We start from the raw sequence: 10583 nt of genomic DNA on the forward strand, positions 1-10583 counted from the left end.
TCAGGAAGGGCGTGGAAAAAGTAGAAGACAAAAGAAACAACAGATGATGGAAAAGAGAGCCCACCAGAAGGAAAAACATCAGTTGACCTCAGGCCAATGCTATTCACCTGTGCCATTTGTGGAAGGGACTGCCATTAATGAGTCAACCTTCACAGCCACAACAGACGATGTTCAATCCAGAAGAGAGATACATCACAGACACAGTCCATCGTTTCCCAAGACAGACGGATGCCTGCTACAAACAATGCATCCTCAATATCACATACTCTAAAGAAAAGGACAGAACTTGCATTAACAAAGAACAAAGAAAAGTACAGCACAGGAACAGGCCCTTCGGCCCTCCAAGCCTGCGCCGATCATATTGCCCGTCAACTAAAACATTTTGCACTTCCGGGATCCGTATCCCTCTATTCCCATCCTATTCATGTATTTGTCAAGCTGCCTCTTAAACACCACTATCATACCTGCTTCCACCACCTCCTCTGGCAGCGAATTCCAGACACTCACTACCCTCTGCGTAAAAAACTTGCTCCGCACATCTCCTCTATAGTTTTCTCTTCTCACCTTAAATTTATGTCCCCTAGTAATTGACTCTTCCACCCTGGGAAAAAGCTTCTGACTATCTACTCTGTCCATGCCACTCAATTTTGTAAACTTCTATCAAGTCACCCCTCAATCTCCGTCACTCTAGTGAGAACAATCCGAGTTTCTCCAACCTCTCCTCATAGCTAATAACCTCCAGACCAGGCAGCATCCTGGTAAACCTCCTCTGCACCCTCTCCAACGCCTCCAAATCCTTCTGATAATGTGGCGACCAGAATTGCACGCAATGTGGCCTAACCAAGGTTCTACACAACTGCAGCATGACTTCCCAGCTTTTATACTCAATACCCCTGCCAATGAAGGCAAGCATGCCATATGCATTCCTGACTACCTTTTCCACCTGCGTTGCCACTTTCAGTGACCTGTGGACCTGTACACCCAGATCCCTCTGCCCGTCAATGCACTTAAGGGTTCTGCCATTTGCTGTATAATTCCTGCCTGTATTAGACCTTCCAAAATGCATTACCTCGCATTTGTCCGGATTAAACTCCATCTGCCATTTCTCCGCCCAAGTCTCCAACCAATCTATATCCCATTGTAACCTTTGACAATCCTCTTCACTAACTGCAACTCCTCCAACCTTAGTGTCATCTGCAAACTTACTAATTAGCCCAGTTACATTTTCCTCCAAATCATTTATGTATACTAAATACTTAACTGTGTCTGTCACAACCTCGGGAAACCCCAACACGCCTTACAGCCATTTAAGTACTTTTTTGATAGGTAGTCACTGCGGTAACATCAGGAACCCAGCAGGCAATTTGCACACAACAAAGTCCCATGTTGGTTGAGGTTTAAATATTGGCCAGGACATTGGGGAGAACACCCCTACATTTTTTTTCCAATAGTGCTTTGGGAATCTTTTCTATTCAGCTGAGAAGGTAGACCAGGGTTTCAGTTTAACATCTACATTCAAATGACAGCAACTCTGATAGGCAGCACAGTCCTCAGTGCTCAGCTTGGATTATGAGCTCAAGTTCCTAGAGTGAGACTTGAACCTACAGCCTACAGTCCTATTAATCAGCTTCTAATGTATTGCTAAGTCATTGTTTTATTATCTGGAACCACAGCCAAGCTCTCTCCTGATCAGTCTGTATGCTGATGTTTTAAACACCAGTAAAACAGAAAACTGTTAACTAACATTTGAAAATTTAAGGCGATCCAGCAGATCACCTGAAAACATTTTCTTTGCTCCAGGTGCAACAACATTGCAGAACTTTATGGAGTTAGTAGCATTGAGAAAGTCAGTTAGCTTCACATCAGAAGGGTAAGTCCAAACTGCTCTCAGTCTGGGTGCTGTTACAGTATATACTTTGCATTACACAGTGAAGCCAAAATTGCTTCTGAACAATTCAAAATATGCAACAGAATTTCCCATAAACCTGCCTCTGGCAACTCAGAAAGGGTGACTCTAGAAATAATCCAAGCAAAATTAAAATCCTTTGCCCTGCAGTTTGGTAATTATGTCATCAAAAACCTTTACCAGAGAGATGCGATGTCTGCATTCTGATGTACCTACAGAACCTCATGCACCAGAAACTGAGAGGATGTAATCAGGAATAAAAAGCACTTATTTATGTTTTCTTCAGAAGGAGAGGCATGTGATTGCTTCATTAAAAAAATAAATCCCTACAAATTTGAAAATAACAGAATGCTGAAATCTGAAAAGGAGGATTAATGGGCCAAATCAGAATTGCAGAAATCGCACCATCTCTTCAGATGTTACATGTTGGATACATCCAGTATTTTCTTATTTTGTTGCCTGCTCTTTGATTCTAAACTGGAATCTTTAAAAGGCAGGTTGTTTTTCTTCAAATATTATAAACTGCTCCCAATAAAGCAATAGGGTATATCTGAATTAAAAGCACAAGACAGGTGTTGCCTGTAAAATGGCAATATTTTGGAATATGTCCTAATCAGACAGCTCCCTAGCTGCACTAAAAACACAAAAAAATACATGTAGAAAATCCAAAACCAGAAAAAAAGAGAAAATTTACAGCAGGTCTCAAATCTGGAAGGCGAAAAGATTTAATTAATTAAAGCCCATTCAGCATCCTGAATAAAAATCTCATCCCAAAACACTAACCTGCCGTTTCATGTCACATACGACGCAGCCCCTCTAAGAGGCACATTTCCCACTCGCTGAATATATTTATTCAAACCGTTCCTTAAACATCAAGCTGAACATAGAAAATTCAGTTTGACATTTTTGACAGACTGCAGAATCTCGTGGACAGACTTCCACTGCATTTACCTTAGTCCGCGTGGTCTCTCGATTGATTTTTTGCAAACAAGGCTCTCTGCTGTCCTCGTTCAGCCCAGTTCGAACCTGTGTATATCAGCTATCCTGGCTCAGTCTACCATCCTGATCCTCACTATTCGAACTCACTCTGCCTTGAGTTATCCCTCACACAAAATACTCTGCTCTATCTGCCCTCCTTCACTCACTCTGGCCTACCACAGACCCCTCAATCCCTGCCCCTCCTTCCCTGACTTTGGCCTACTCTTCTCTATCGCTTCGTCAGCCTACGCTGCCCTTCAGCCTGGGTGTTTTCACTGTACCTTGCCCACCCTCTCAATATGTACTGTTCCAGGACACCCTTCTCTCACTCTGGTTTGACGAAGGCTACCTTTCTTTTAGCCTGGCCTGGTCCCCGCTTACTGATTCAGTCCCCCTTGCCCTGGCCTGACCTAGTCCTCCCTCAGTACCCTTTACCCTGGCCTAGTCCCCCCTCAGTCCCCTTTACCCTGGCCTGGGTTGGGCTAGTCCTCCCTCAGTCCCCTTTACCCTGGCCTGGCCTGGGCTAGTCCTCCTTCAGTCCCCTTTACCCTGGCCTGGGCTAGTCCTCCCTCAATCCGCTTTACCCTGGCCTGGGTTGGGCTAGTCCTCCCTCAGTCCCCTTTACCCTGGCCTGGGCTAGTCCTCCCTCAGTCCCCTTTACCTTGGCCTGGGCTAGTCCTCCCTCAGTCCCCTTTACCCTGGCCTGGGCGAGTCCTCCCTCAGTCCCCTTTACCCTGGCCTGGGCTAGTCCTCCTTCAGTCCCCTTTAACCTGGCCTGGGCTAGTCCTCCTTCAGTCCCCTTTAACCTGGCCTGGGCTAGTCCTCCCTCAGTCCCCTTTACCCTGGCCTGGGCTAGTCCTCCCTCAGTCCCCTTTACCCTGGCCTGGCCTGGGCTAGTCCTCCCTCAGTCCCCTTTACCCTGGCCTGGGCTAGTCCTCCCTCAGTCCCCTTTAACCTGGCCTGGGCTAGTCCTCCCTCAGTCCCCTTTACCCTGGCCTGGGCTAGTCCTCCCTCAGTCCCCTTTACCCTGGCCTGGCCTGGGCTAGTCCTCCCTCAGTCCCCTTTACCCTGGCCTGGGCTGGGCTAGTCCTCCCTCAGTCCTCTTTACCCTGGCCTGGGCTAGTCCTCCCTCAGTCCCCTTTACCCTGGCCTGGCCTGGGCTAGTCCTCCCTCAGTCCCCTTTACCCTGGCCTGGGCTAGTCCTCCCTCAGTCCCCTTTACCCTGGCCTGGGCTAGTCCTCCCTCAGTCCCCTTTACCCTGGCAGGGATCCTGGGATACTGGATGACCAGCCTGCTCCGACACCGCTCGCGCCCCGAGGCGAACAACCGGCAATGCGAGCAACCGCCCCGCCCCATCGCCCTCGGCCCAGAACCACATTGGTCCAGCAGGAAGGGCATTCCAGTGATTTCATCGTCCACATCCAATCATAAAGCGGTTATATTAAAGGCGCGACTGATTGGCTGCTGCTCAGGAAGGGCGTCACAGTGATTGCCGTGAATCTACGCCAATCGGATGTCCGTATGACCGACAGGGCGCTTATTGGGTGGGAAGGCGCATGATGGACGCAGTCAGAAACCAATTATAATGCATCAGACAAGTTACGTACGCGATGTAAACATCATCTTGACCAATCAGGAAAGGGATAAGGCGGGACTATGGGTGCGGTTTGGGGAGATCATTCATCATTTGTAAGTAAATTTTATTTGCGACGCGAAATAACAAAAAATTACTTATAAGGGAGGCGAGAGGGGGAAGAGGTATTTAAAATGCTTTGCCTTCGACTCTGGTATAAAGTAAATTTCATTCACTTTTACCTCAGCTTCAATCCCATCCTTTGGGGCGGTGCAATGATTGTTGGCTGATTGACGGAGAAACTGACCAATAGAATAGAGGCGGCGGTACCCGACTCTTGTCAATCATTTATTTAAATGACGACCTATTGACGCTGAGTGGCTTGTGAGGCAGTTAAACCGCGTCGCTGTGGGTCTGGGGTCACATGTAGGCCAGACCAGGCAAGGACGGCAGATTTCCTGACATTAGTGAACCAGATGGGTTTTTAAACAACAATCGACGATGGTTTCATGGCCATCATTGGACAATTGATTCCAGATTTTCATTGAATTCAAATTCCACCCTCTGCTGTGGTGGGATTCGAACCCCGGTCCCCAAAGCATTACCGTGGGTCTCTGACGATAATACTGTGCCATCGCCTCCCGCTATTTAAATGGGCGGGGCTTGGGAAGTGCCAAAAACTTAAGCAAAAAAAAAATCTGACTTGTCATTCATGACATTTTTCTCCCTCCCCCACTTTCTGAAGATACTGACTTTTGCTAGGGATATGGTCACCCGCAGGTGACCCTCTGTGCTAGCAGCCAGCTCAGCTCTATGTGCCAGTCAGCTATTCGACTATAGGGGCTTCACATCACAGCTCAGTTCAACTCTTGTCCTCACTCCAGGTCCACACACCTTAATACTCCAGCAGAAATCACGAATCAAGAAGGTGAACCTTAAGTGCCCCTGACCCCCCACAGCCTCAACACACAGTTCAAAGAAAGGATTGCATTTATAGAGCATCTTTCACAACTTCAGGGTGTCCCAATTACAGCTATTTCTTGCAGTCTTCTGAAGTGCAGTCACTCCCGTGAGATAGGGAAATGTGACAGCCAATATGCACAGAGCAATGTCCCACAAACAACAGAGATAAATGATCACAAAATCTGTTTTTTGCGATGTTGGTTGAAGGATAAATATTGCACAGGGCACTGTGCTCTGCTCTTCCAAAAGTGCCATGGAATCTTTTTATAGGATCATGGAATAGTTACAGCACAGCACGCCATTCAGCCCATATGTCTGTGCAACTTCAGCAGCAACAGCAGCTCACCCAGTCCCAGTCATGACTTTTCCTTGTAGCCCTACAATATTTCTTTTCAGATAACAATCCAATTCCCTTTTGAAAGCCATGATTCAATCTGCCTCCACCACACTCTCTTAAGCAGTGTGTTCCAGATCCTAACCACTTACTGCATAATAATGATCATTTAAATCAGTGTGCTCTGGTTCTCAATCCTTCCTTTATCAACCTTCCCTGTTACCTCATCAAAAAAAAATCAGCACAATTTACCCTTAACAAATCTAGACTGGCTTTCCTTGATTAATCCACATTTGTCTACCTTAGTTTTGTTGTTTCTAAAATCTTTCCCACCACCAAGGTTAAACTAACCTTGTAGTTGCTGGGCTTATCCTTAAACCTTTTTTTGATCAAGGGCGCAACATTTACAATTCTCCAGTTCTCTGGCACCATACATGAATATAAGGACGATTGAAAAATTATGGTCAATGCGTCCACAATTTCCACCCTTACTTTCCTCAAAGTCCCCAGATACATCTGATCTAATCCTGATTTATCAACTTTAAGTACAGTTAGGCCTTTCTAACACTTCCTCTTCATCAATTTTTAGCCCATCCAATGTCTCAGCTATCTCCTCTTTCACTATGATTTTGGTAAAATCTTCTTGGAAGCTCAGCTATGCCCCCTACCTCCATGGGTAAATCTCCCCTTTGGTCCCTAACGGCCCAACTCTTCCTTTTACCACCCTTTAACTGTTATATGTCTATAGAAGACTTTTAGATTCCCTTTTATGTTGGCTGCCAGCCTATTCATATTATATCTCTTTCCTTCTCTTATTTCTCTTTTCACTTTCATCTGAACTTTTACCTCTAGCCAAGAGGATAGATGGAGCCTCCGTTTAACATCGCATCTGAAAGATGGCAAAGCATCAGCCTGGATTTTGGTCTTAAGCTTCTGGACTGGGACAGGGAAACAAAGAACTGTAATATTAGTTAAAAAAAAGTACTAGAGAAATTAATGGGACTTAAAGTAGATAGATCCCCAGGACCTGATGATCTACATCCCAAAGTGTTGAAAGAGGTGACTATAGAGGCAGTAGATACATTGGTGGTCATCTTTCAAAATCCTATAAATTCTGGAATAGTTCCTGCAGATTGGAAGGTGGCAAATGTAACCCCACTATTTCAGAAAGGAAGGAGAGAGAAAACGAGAACTACAGACCTGTTAGCCTGACATCAGTAGTAGGGAAAATGCTAGAATCTATAATAAAGAATGTGGTGACAGGACACTTGAAAAATAATGTTAGGATTGGGTTTAGTCAACATGGATTTATGAAAGGGAAATCATTTTTAACAAACCTGTTGGAGTTTTTTGAGGATGTAACTAGCAGAATAGAAAAGGGGGAACAGGTGGATGTGGTACAGTTAGATTTTCAGAAAGCTTTTGATAAGGTCCCATATAAGAGGTGCGAAAGCAAAATTAGAGCACATGGGATTGGGGGAATGTACTGGCATAGATTGAGAATCGGTTAACGGACAGAAAACAGTAGGAATAAATGGGTCATTTTCAGGTTGGCAGGCAGTGACTAGTGGGGTACCGCAAGGATCAGTGCTTGGGCCCCAGCTATTCACAATCTATATCAATGATTTGGATGTGGTGATTACATGTAATATTTCTAAGTTTGCAGACAACACAAAACTAGGTGGAAGTGAGAGTTGTGAGGAGGATGCAAAGAAGCTTCAAGGAGATTTGGAGAGGCTAAGCGAGAGGACAAAAGTTTGGCACGTGAAATAAAATGTGGAGAATTGAGGTTATCCACTTTGGTAGGAAAAACAGAAATACAGAATACTTATATGGTGAGAGGCTGGGAAGTGTTAGATTTCATCTGGACTTGGCTGTCCTTGCTCACGAGTCATTGAAAGCTAACATGCAGGTACAGCAAGCAATTAGGAAGGTAAACGGTATGTTGACCTTTATTACAAGAAGATTTGAGTATAGGAGTAAAGATGTCTTGCTGCAATTATGTAGCGCCTTGGTGAAACTGTACCTGGATATTGTGTGCAGCTCCGGTCTCCTTAACCTAAGGAAAGATGTACTTGCCATAGAGGGAGTGCATCAAAGGTTCACCAAACTAATTCCTGAGGAATTATCCTGTGAGGAAAGATTAAATTCACTGGGCCTTTATTCTCTTGAGTTTAGAAGAATGAGCAGTGATCTCATTGAAACATACAAAATTCTTACAGGGCTCGACAAAGTAGATGCAGGAAGGATGTTTCCCTAGAACCAAGGGATATAGTCTCAGAATAAGGGGTAGGCCATTTAGGATTGAGATGAGGAGGAATTTCTTCACTGAGGGTGGTGAATCTTTAAAATTCTCTACCCCATAGGGATGTGGATGCTCGGTTGTTGAGTAAGTTCAAGACTGGGACTGATAGGTTTCTACATATTATAAACATCAAGGGATATGGGGATAGTGCAGGAAAATGGTGTTGAAGTAGAAGATCTGCCATGATCTCATTGAATAGTGGAGTGGGCTCAAAGCGCTGAATGGCCCACTCCTGCTCCTATTTCTTGTTATGTATGTTCTTATGTTGAACCTTCTGACTCAAAAGTGAAGGTGCTAGCACTGAACCACAGCTGACAATCAGACCATTTATAAAGCCTCTCTAGCAAGCCCAGATGAGATCAGCTGGTTAGTACTGACTGTTGTATCAGAGGTCATATTCAGTTTTTTTGTTTTACTTAGTTCTGTTGAAATCATACGGACTCGAAACGTTAACTGTGTTCCTCTCAGCAGATGCTACCAGACCTGCTGAGTTTTTCCAGGTATTTTTATTTTTGTTTTGGATTTCCAGCATCCGCAGTTTTTTGCTTTTATCATATTCAGTACAGCTCAGTACCATAACAGCTATTATATCTACTCTTGCCCTATTAATTTTGTAAATATTCAACCATTTATGGCTGGGAAACCAAGAACAGCCACGTTTTGTTTTCTTCATCACAACAGAACTTAGGCACATAACCTAAGCTTGAGAGGCACTGTATTCATTAGGGATTCCTGCATTGTTGGGCGTTTTGTCCTTCAAATGAGATGTTAAACCAAGGGCATGTAAAGATGTCCTGCTGATACAGGAGGATTGCAAAGATTCCCAAGTACTATTTGAAGAGGAGGGGAATCAGCCTTCTGTTCTGACCGAGATAACTTCCCAAATATTCACCACAAATAGATGAGCTGGTTATTTATAAAGTGCAGTATGTCAGACCTTGCTGTGTAAAACAGTTACTGTATTTATGTACACAACAGTAACACCACTTCAAATATTTATGCTTTAGGACAGGTGTCTCCAACCCTGGTCCTGGAGAGCCTATCCAGCTAGTTTTATAGGTCACTTGTTTCTAAAGATTGGGAACGCCTGTCAGTTACTGATCAATGATGCAAGTAATCTCTTCAATTAAGAGAACTCCAGTCCTTAACGGCTGAACTTACAGATGTTTCCAATCAGATTTTGGTCCCAAATGATCTTTAAATTAATTAATTTATCTGCTTAATTGATCACAATGAAATTGATTCAAGTCTTAAATTGGTGATTTAATGGTGACCTACAAAACCCGCTGGACTGGGGCTCTCCAGGGGTAGGGTTGGAGATCCCTGCTTTAGGATATCTACAGTGCAAAATGCTGCCTCAGTGCAAGTGTTATTACAACATACATGTGTGACATTGTCATAGTTTTTTCCCAATACTACATGTTTTTCAACACAATTTGCATCGGATCAGCTTTTAATTTTTGGCTGAATGAAATTTGCACAGATTTTCAATTGTAAATTCTGCACAGTTTGACATTTATGCAAATTAACAGGAACAGGGATTCAACACTAAGATAAAAGCAAAATACTGTGGATGCTGGAAATCTGAAATACAAACAGAAAATGCTGGAAAAACTCAGCAGGTCTGACAGCATCTGTGGAGAGAGAAACAAAGTTAACGTTTCAAGTCCGTATGACTCTCCTTCAGAGCAGAACAGGAATTTAAACTTGCCAAGAAGATATGAAGCTAATTCACCCACAGCTTGAACACTTCTTCTTTGGGTACATCAAGTTTGTGATTCTGAGGGAACTAGCAAGAGGGATAGAGGATAGGAGGGATTATAGGAACTCTGCAACTCATTTAGATCACAGCTGATCTGTGTCTCAATTCCATTTAATTGCCTTTGCTCAATGTAACTTAATAGCTTTGCTTAACAAAAATCTGATCTCAAAATTGACCCCCAACATCCACAACCTTTTGGGGGAAGAGAATTCTTGATTTCCACTACCCTCTTTATGAAGAGGTGCTTCCTGATTTCACTTCTGAAAGTCCTGTCTCTCGTTTTAAGATTATGTCCACTCATTCTTAATTCCCCCTCCAAAGAAAATAGTTTCTCTGCATTCACCCTATAAAGTCCCTTCATTATTTTAAAAGCCTCAGTCGTATCACCCTAAACATTTTGTAATCAACCTAATACTAATCAAGATTATGCAACCTGTCATCATAATTTAACCTTCTAATTTCTATCATATTGGTGGGGGGAGGGGTGTTATATTTTTCAACTTCTACATATACATTCTTGTCTCCACATTTCACCCTTCAACTAAAATGGTCAAATGCAGTCCAAACATTGAAGTTGCTCCCTAATTCTGGCTAGTCTGGTTTAAGAAAAACCCACTCGCTGGCTACACTTTTCATATGCATTAAACTGGTCAACAAACCAGCAGCAAAAATACCAAGAGTTCTCATTCTTCAAAAGAGAATAATTTGCAGAAAGGAATAATTGCTGTAGAAAATGTTCCCTTTGGAAAATTGGGGAACTAA

The 10583-nt window shown here is 43.6% G+C and overlaps 1 protein-coding gene across 3 annotated transcripts in view; it reads right to left on the reverse strand.

Annotated features, from left to right (window-relative positions):
* Positions 1-4239, reverse strand: part of slc25a42 (solute carrier family 25 member 42) — a 48886-nt gene extending 44647 nt beyond the window's left edge. Inside the window, exon 1 of one of the 3 annotated variants that reach the window (XM_078556119.1) lies at positions 2858-4239. The gene's annotated coding sequence lies outside the window, so the exon portion shown is untranslated. Of the gene's footprint in view, positions 1-1261; positions 1363-2857 lie in introns of those variants that run through there. The other 2 variants (XM_078556114.1, XM_078556116.1) reach the window with 2 other exon arrangements.
* Between the last annotated feature and the right edge of the window lie 6344 nt (positions 4240-10583).

The sequence above is a fragment of the Cetorhinus maximus genome, chromosome 13 (genome assembly GCF_964194155.1).
Source record: "Cetorhinus maximus chromosome 13, sCetMax3.hap1.1, whole genome shotgun sequence".
Taxonomy (NCBI): Eukaryota; Metazoa; Chordata; class Chondrichthyes; order Lamniformes; family Cetorhinidae; genus Cetorhinus; species Cetorhinus maximus.